Raw genomic sequence first — 9,040 nt, 5'->3', positions numbered from 1 at the left:
AGGTTATGTTAGGTTAGGTTAGGTTACGTTAGGTTAGGTTAGGTCAGGTAAGGTTAGGTTACGTTAGAATAGGTTAGGTTAGGTTACGTTAGGTTAGGTTAAGTTAGGTTAGGTTAGGTTTGGTTAGGTTAGGTTAGGTTAGCTTAGGTTAGGTTAGGTTGGGTTGGGTTGGGTTAGGTTGGGTTGGGTTGGGTTGGGTTAGGTTAGGTAAGGTTAGGTTAGGTTAGGTTAGGTTAGGTTAGGTTAAGGTATGAACCGTCGTAAAACCGCATTAAACAATGTCACTTAGTGAGATGCAGTGTTTTTCACCTTTACAAGTTGGGAACTGTGATATCTAATGTGAAAGCGCTTGAAACCGTCGTAATGTTGTAGAAAGCAATGTAAAGTAGCGAGTAAAACGTTTTCTAACGATAGAAGTGCGAAGGTCATGTTAGGTTGAGTTATGTTAGTTTAAGGTAGGTAGCGTCGTGAAACTACCAAAAACAACGTCATCCAACGAGATAGTGTTGTTTTATTGCGAGTACGAAACTGCGATAGGTGAAATGTTGTGAAAGCACACAAAACGGCATGAACAAGCCAAATACTGCGTGTTGTACCGTTACAAGTGCGAAACTGCTATGTTGTGATATTCTCGTTAAAGCGCATGCAAGCATCGTGAAACATTAAAGAACGATGTCATTTAGCGAGATACAGCGTTCTGTACTGCAATAAGTTGGTGAAAAACTGTGAGGTTATGCAAATATCCTAAATGTGAACGAAACAGTGTAATAGAGCGTTTTTTAGTACAAGTGCGAATGTTAGGTTAGGTTAAGATATGAACCGTCGTAAAACCGCATTAAACAATGTCGCTTAGTGAGATGCTGTGTTTTTCACTATTACAAGTCGGGAACTGCAATATCTAATGTGAAAGCGCATGAAACCGTCGTAATCTTGTAGAAAACATTGTAAAGTAGCGAATAAAACGTTTTCTAACGATAGAAGTGCGAAGGTTCGGTTAGTTTGAGCTAGGTAGCGTCGTGAAACCACCAAAAACGATGTCATCTAACGAGATAGTGTTGTTTTATTGCGAGTACGAAACTGCGATAGGTGAAATATTGGAAAAGCACACAAAATGGCATGAACTAGCCAGATACTGCGTCTTGTGCCGTTACAAGTGCGAAACTGCTTTATTGTGATATTCTCGTTAAAGCGCATGCAAGTATCGTGAAAATTTAAAGAACGATGTCATTTAGCGAGATACAGCGTTCTGTACTGTAATAAGTTGGTTAGAAACTGTGAGGTCAAGCAAATATCGTAATTGTGAACGAAACAGTGTAATTGAGCGTATTTAGATACAAGTGCGTATGTTAGGTTAGGTTGAGATATCAACCGTCGTAAAACCGCATTAAACAATGTCACTTAGTGAGCTGTAGTGTTTTTCTACATTACAAGTCGGGAACTACGATATCTAATGTGAAAGCGCTTGCAAACGTCGTTAGGTTAGGTTAGGTTAGGTTAGGTTAGGTTACCTTAGGTTAGGTTTGGTTAGGTTAGGTTAGGTTAGGTTATGTTAGGTTAGGTTGGGTTAGGTTAGGTTAGGTTACGTTAGGTTAAGGTATGAACCGTCGTAAAACCGCAATAAACAATGTCACTTAGTGAGATGCAGTGTTTTTCACCTTTACAAGTTGGGAACTGCGATATCTAATGTGAAAGCGCTTGAAACCGTCGTAATGTTGTAGAAAGCAATGTAAAGTAGCGAGTAAAACATTTTCTAACGATAGAAGTGCGAAGGTTATGTTAGGTTGAGTTATGTTAGTTTAAGCTAGGTAGCGTGGTGAATCCACCAAAAACGACGTCATCTAACGAGATAGTGTTGTTTTATTGCGAGTACGAAACTGCGATAGGTAAAATGTTGTGAAAGCACACAAAACGGCATGAACAAGCCAAATACTGCGTGTTGTACCGTTACAAGTGCGAAACTGCTATGTTGTGACATTCTCGGTAAAGCGCATGCAAGTATCGTGAAACCTTAAAGAACGATGTCATTTAGCGAGATACAGCGTTCTGTACTGTAATAAGTTGGTGAGAAACTGTGAGGTCAAGCAAATATCGTAATTGTGAACGAAACAGTGTAATTGAGCGTCTTTAGATACAAGTGCGAATGTTAGGTTAGGTTGACATATCAACCGTCGTAAAACCGCATTAAACAATGTCACTTAGTGAGATTTAGTGTTTTTCAACATTACAAGTCGGGAACTACGATATCTAATGTGAAAGCGCATGAAACCGTCGTAATCTTGTAGAAAACATTGTAAAGTGGCGAGTAAAACGTTTTCTAACGATAGAAGTGCGAAGGTTAGGTTAGGTTAGGTTAGTTTAAGCTAGGTAGCGTCGTGAAACTACCAAAAACGACGTCATCTAACGAGATAGTGTTGTTTTATAGCGAGTATTAAGCTGCGATAGGTGAAATGTTGTGAAAGCACACAAAACGGCATGAACAAGCCAAATACTGCGTGTTCTACCGTTACAAGTGCGAAACTGCTATATGTGATATTCTCGTTAAAGCGCATGCAAGCATCGTGAAACCTTAAAGAACAATGTCATTTAGCGAGATACAGCGTTCTGTACTGCAATAAGTTGGTGAAAAACTGTGAGGTTATGCAAATATCGTAATTGTGAACAAAACAGTGTAATAGAGCGTTTTTAGATACAAGTGCGAATGTTAGGTTAGGTTAAGATATGAACCGTCGTAAAACCGCATTAAACAATGTCAATTACTGAGATGCAGTGTTTTTCACCATTAAAAGTGGGGAACTGCGATATTTAAGGTGAAAGCGCTTGCAACCGTCGTTAGGTTAGGTTAGGTTAGGTTAGGTTAGGTTAGGTTAGGTTAGATTAGGTTAGGTTGGGTTGAGTTGGGTTAGGTTAGGTTAGGTTAGGTTAGGTTGGGTTAGGTTAGGTTAGGTTACGTTAGGTTAGGTTAGGTTACGTTAGGTTAGGTTAGGTTACGTTAGGTTAGGTTAGGTTAGGTAAGGATAATTTGGTTAGGTTAGGTAAGGTTAGGTTAGGTTAGGTTAGGTTGGGTTGGGTGTTGTTGGGTTGGGTTGGGTTGGGTTGGGTTAGGTTGGGTTAGGTTAGGTTAGGTTACGTTAGGTTAGGTTAGGTTAGGTTAGGTTACGTTAGGTTATGTTAGGTTAGGTTAGGTTACGTTAGGTTAGGTTAGGTCAGGTAAGGTTAGGTTACGTTAGAATAGGTTAGGTTAGGTTACGTTAGGTTAGGTTAAGTTAGGTTAGGTTAGGTTTGGTTAGGTTAGGTTAGGTTAGCTTAGGTTAGGTTAGGTTGGGTTGGGTTGGGTTAGGTTGGGTTAGGTTAGGTTAGGTTAGGTTAGGTTGGGTTAGGTTAGTTTAGGTTAGGTTAGGTTAGGTTAGGTTGGGTTGGGTTAAGTTAGGTTAGGTTAGGTTAGGTTAGGTTAGGTTAAGGTATGAACCGTCGTAAAACCGCAATAAACAATGTCACTTAGTGAGATGCTGTGTTTTTCACCATTACAAGTCGGTAACTGTGATATCTAATGTGAAAGCGCATGAAACCGTCGTAATCTTGTAGAAAACATTGTAAAGCAGCGAATAAAACGTTTTCTAACGAAAGAAGTGCGAAGGTTAGGTTACTTTAAGCTAGGTAGCGTCGTGAAACTACCAAAAACGACGAGATAGTGTTGTTTTATTGCGAGTACGAAACTGCGATAGGTGAAATGTTGTGAAAGCACACAAAACGGCATGAACAAGCCAAATACTGCGTGTTGTACCGTTACAAGTGCGAAACTGCTATGTTGTGATATTCTCGTTAAAGCGCATGCAAGCATCGTGACACCTTAAAGAACGATGTCATTTAGCGAGATACAGCGTTCTGTACTGCAATAAGTTGGTGAAAAACTGTGAGGTTATGCAAATATCCTAATTGTGAACGAAACAGTGTAATAGAGCGTTTTTTAATACAAGTGCGAATGTTAGGTTAGGTTAAGATATGAACCGTCGTAAAATCGCATTAAACAATGTCACTTAGTGAGATGCAGTTTTTTCACCATTACAAGTCGGGAACTGCGATATCTAATGTGAAAGCGCTTGCAAACGTCGTTAGGTTAGGTTAGGTTAGGTTAGGTTAGGTTAGGTTACGTTAGGTTAGGTTAGGTTAGGTTTGGTTAGGTTAGGTTAGGTTAGGTTAGGTTAGGGTATGTTAGGTAAGGTTTGGTTAGGTTAGGTTAGGTTAGGTTGGTTTAGGTAAGGTTAGGTTAGGTTAAGATATGAACCGCGCTAAAACCGCATTAAACAATGTCACTTAGTGAGATGCTGTTTTTCACCATTACAAGTCGGGAACTGCGATATCTAATGTGAAAGCGCATGAAACCGTCGTAATCTTGTAGAAAACATTGTAAAGTAGCGAATAAAACGTTATCTAACGATAGAAGTGCGAAGGTTCGGTTAGTTTGAGCTAGGTAGCGTCGTGAAACCACCAAAAACGATGTCATCTAACGAGATAGTGTTGTTTTATTGCGAGTACGAAACTGCGATAGGTGAAATATTGGGAAAGCACACAAAATGGCATGAACTAGCCAGATACTGCGTCTTGTGCCGTTACAAGTGCGAAATTGCTTTATTGTGATATTCTCGTTAAAGCGCATGCAAGCGAGATACAGCGTTCTGTACTGTAATAAGTTGGTGAGAAACTGTGAGGTCAAGCAAATATCGTAATTGTGAACGAAACAGTGTAATTGAGCGTATTTAGATACAAGTGCGATTGTTAGGTTAGGTTGAGATATCAACCGTCGTAAAACCGCATTAAACAATGTCACTTAGTGAGATGTAGTGTTTTTCAACATTACAAGTCGGGAACTACGATATCTAATGTGAAAGCGCATGAAACCGTCGTAATCTTGTAGAAAACATTGTAAAGTTGCGAGTAAAACGTTTTCCAACGATAGAAGTGCGAAGGTTAGCTTGAGTTATGTTAGTTTAAGCTATGTGGCGTCGTGAAGCTACCAAAAACGACGTCATCTAACGAGATAGTGTTGTTTTATTGCGAGTACGAAACTGCGATAGGTAAAATGTTGTGAAAGCACACAAAACGGCATGAACAAGCCAAATACTGCGTGTTGTACCTTTACAAGTGCGAAACTGCTATGTTGTGACATTCTCGGTAAAGCGCATGCAAGTATCGTGAAACCTTAAAGAACGATGTCATTTAGCGAGATACAGCGTTCTGTACTGTAATAAGTTGGTGAGAAACTGTGAGGTCAAGCAAATATCGAAATTGTGAACGAAACAGTGTAATTGAGCGTCTTTAGAGTCAAGTGCGAATGTTAGGTTAGGTTGACAAATCAACCGTCGTAAAACCGCATTAAACAATGTCACTTAGTGAGATGTAGTGTTTTTCAACATTACAAGTCGGGAACTGCAATATCTAATGTGAAAGCGCATGAAACCGTCGTAATCTTGTAGAAAACATTGTAAAGTAGCGAATAAAACGTTTTCTAACGATAGAAGTGCGAAGGTTCGGTTAGTTTGAGCTAGGTAGCGTCGTGAAACCACCAAAAACGACGTCATCTAACGAGATAGTGTTGTTTTATTGCGAGTACGAAACTGCGATTGGTAAAATGTTGTGAAAGCACACAAAACGGCATGAACAAGCCAAATACTGCGTGTTGTACCGTTACAAGTGCGAAAGTGCTATGTTGTGACATTCTCGGTAAAGCGCATGCAAGTATCGTGAAACCTTAAAGAACGATGTCATTTAGCGAGATACAGCGTTCTGTACTGTAATAAGTTGGTGAGAAACTGTGAGGTCAAGCAAATATCGTAATTGTGAACGAAACAGTGTAATTGAGCGTCTTTAGATACAAGTGCGAATGTTAGGTTAGGTTGACATATCAACCGTCGTAAAACCGCATTAAACAATGTCACTTAGTGAGATATAGTGTTTTTCAACATTACAAGTCGGGAACTACGATATCTAATGTGAAAGCGCATGAAACCGTCGTAATCTTGTAGAAAACATTGTAAAGTGGCGAGTAAAACGTTTTTTAACGATAGAAGTGCGAAGGTTAGGTTAGGTTAGGTTAGTTTAAGCTAGGTAGCGTCGTGAAACTACCAAAAACGACGTCATCTAACGAGATAGTGTTGTTTTATAGCGAGTATTAAACTGCGATAGGTGAAATGTTGTGAAAGCACACAAAACGGCATGAACAAGCCAAATACTGCGTGTTCTACCGTTACAAGTGCGAAACTGCTATATTGTGATATTCTCGTTAAAGCGCATGCAAGCATCGTGAAACCTTAAAGAACAATGTCATTTAGCGAGATACAGCGTTCTGTACTGCAATAAGTTGGTGAAAAACTGTGAGGTTATGCAAATATCGTAATTGTGAACAAAACAGTGTAATAGAGCGTTTTTAGATACAAGTGCGAATGTTAGGTTAGGTTAAGATATGAACCGTCGTAAAACCGCATTAAACAATGTCAATTACTGAGATGCTGTGTTTTTCACCATTAAAAGTGGGGAACTGCGATATTTAATGTGAAAGCGCTTGCAACCGTCGTTAGGTTAGGTTAGGTTAGGTTAGGTTAGCTTAGGTTTGGTTAGGTTAGGTTAGGTTAGGTTAGGTTAGATTAGGTTAGGTTGGGTTGAGTTGGGTTAGGTTAGGTTAGGTTAGGTTAGGTTGGGTTAGGTCAGGTTAGGTTAGGTTAGGTTAGGTTACGTTAGGTTAGGTTAGGTTAGGTTACGTTAGGTTAGGTTAGGTTAGGTAAGGATAATTTGGTTAGGTTAGGTAAGGTTAGGTTAGGTTAGGTTAGGTTGGGTTGGGTGTTGTTGGGTTGGGTTGGGTTGGGTTAGGTTGGGTTAGGTTAGGTTAGGTTACGTTAGGTTAGGTTAGGTTAGGTTACGTTAGGTTATGATAGGTTAGGTTACGTTAGGTTAGGTTAGGTCAGGTAAGGTTAGGTTACGTTAGAATAGGTTAGGTTAGGTTACGTTAGGTTAGGTTAAGTTAGGTTAGGTTAGGTTAGGTTAGGTTAGGTTGGGTTGGGTTGGGTTAGGTTGGGTTAGGTTAGGTTAGGTTAGGTTAGGTTGGGTTAGGTTAGTTTAGGTTAGGTTAGGTTAGGTTGGGTTGGGTTGGGTTAGGTTAGGTTAGGTTAGGTAAGGTTAGGTTAGGTTAGGTTAAGGTATGAACCGTCGTAAAACCGCATTAAACAATGTCACTTAGTGAGATGCAGTGTTTTTCACCTTTACAAGTTGGGAACTGTGATATCTAATGTGAAAGCGCTTGAAACCGTCGTAATGTTGTAGAAAGCAATGTAAAGTAGCGAGTAAAACGTTTTCTAACGATAGAAGTGCAAAGGTCATGTTAGGTTGAGTTATGTTAGTTTAAGCTAGGTAGCGTCGTGAAACTACCAAAAACAACGTCATCTAACGAGATAGTGTTGTTTTATTGCGAGTACGAAACTGCGATAGGTGAAATGTTGTGAAAGCACACAAAACGGCATGAACAAGCCAAATACTGCGTGTTGTACCGTTACAAGTGCGAAACTGCTATGTTGTGATATTCTCGTTAAAGCGCATGCAAGCATCGTGAAATCTTGAAGAACGATGTCATTTAGCGAGATACAGCGTTCTGTACTGCAATAAGTTGGTGAAAAACTGTGAGGTTATGCAAATATCCTAATTGTGAACGAAACAGTGTAATAGAGCATTTTTTAATACAAGTGCGAATGTTAGGTTAGGTTAAGATATGAACCGTCGTAAAACCGCATTAAACAATGTCACTTAGTGAGATGCAGTGTTTTTCACCATTACAAGTCGGGAACTGCGATATCTAATGTGAAAGCGCTTGCAAACGTCGTTAGGTTAGGTTAGGTTAGGTTAGGTTAGGTTAGGTTACGTTAGGTTAGGTTAGATTAAGTTTGGTTAGGTTAGGTTAGGTTAGGTTAGGGTATGTTAGGTAAGGTTTGGTTAGGTTAGGTTAGGTTAGGTTGGTTTAGGTAAGGTTAGGTTAGGTTAAGATATGAACCGCGCTAAAACCGCATTAAACAATGTCACTTAGTGAGATGCTGTGTTTTTCACCATTACAAGTCGGGAACTGCGATATCTAATGTGAAAGCGCATGAAACCGTCGTAATCTTGTAGAAAACATTGTAAAGTAGCGAATAAAACGTTTTCTAACGATAGAAGTGCGAAGGTTAGCTTGAGTTATGTTAGTTTAAGCTATGTAGCGTCGTGAAACTACCAAAAACGACGTCATCTAACGAGATAGTGTTGTTTTATTGCGAGTATTAAACTGCGATAGGTGAAATGTTGTGAATGCACACAAAACGGCATGAACAAGCCAAATACTGCGTGTTCTACCGTTACAAGTGCGAAACTGCTATATTGTGATATTCTCGTTAAAGCGCATGCAAGCATCGTGAAACCTTAAAGAACAATGTCATTTAGCGAGATACAGCGTTCTGTACTGCAATATGTTGGTGAAAAACTGTGAGGTTATGCAAATATCGTAATTGTGAACGAAACAGTGTAATAGAGCGTTTTTCAATACAAGTACGAATGTTAGGTTAGGTTAAGATATGAACCGTCGTAAAACCGCATTAAACAATGTCACTTAGTGAGATGCAGTGTTTTTCACCATTACAAGTTGGGAACTGCGATATCTAATGTGAAAGCGCTTGCAAACGTCGTTAGGTTAGGTTAGGTTAGGTTAGGTTAGGTTACCTTAGGTTAGGTTTGGTTAGGTTAGGTTAGGTTAGGTTATGTTAGGTTAGGTTGGGTTAGGTTAGGTTAGGTTACGTTAGGTTAAGGTATGAACCGTCGTAAAACCGCAATAAACAATGTCACTTAGTGAGATGCAGTGTTTTTCACCTTTACAAGTTGGGAACTGCGATATCTAATGTGAAAGCGCTTGAAACCGTCGTAATGTTGTAGAAAGCAATGTAAAGTAGCGAGTAAAACATTTTCTAACGATAGAAGTGCGAAGGTTATGTTAGGTTGAGTTATGTTAGTTTAAGCTAGGTAGCGTGGTGAA

This window comes from Rhipicephalus microplus, unplaced genomic scaffold, assembly GCF_043290135.1.
Source record: "Rhipicephalus microplus isolate Deutch F79 unplaced genomic scaffold, USDA_Rmic scaffold_33, whole genome shotgun sequence".
Taxonomy (NCBI): Eukaryota; Metazoa; Arthropoda; class Arachnida; order Ixodida; family Ixodidae; genus Rhipicephalus; species Rhipicephalus microplus.
The sequence above is the reverse complement of the archived record's forward strand: the minus strand, read 5'-3'. Positions refer to the sequence as shown.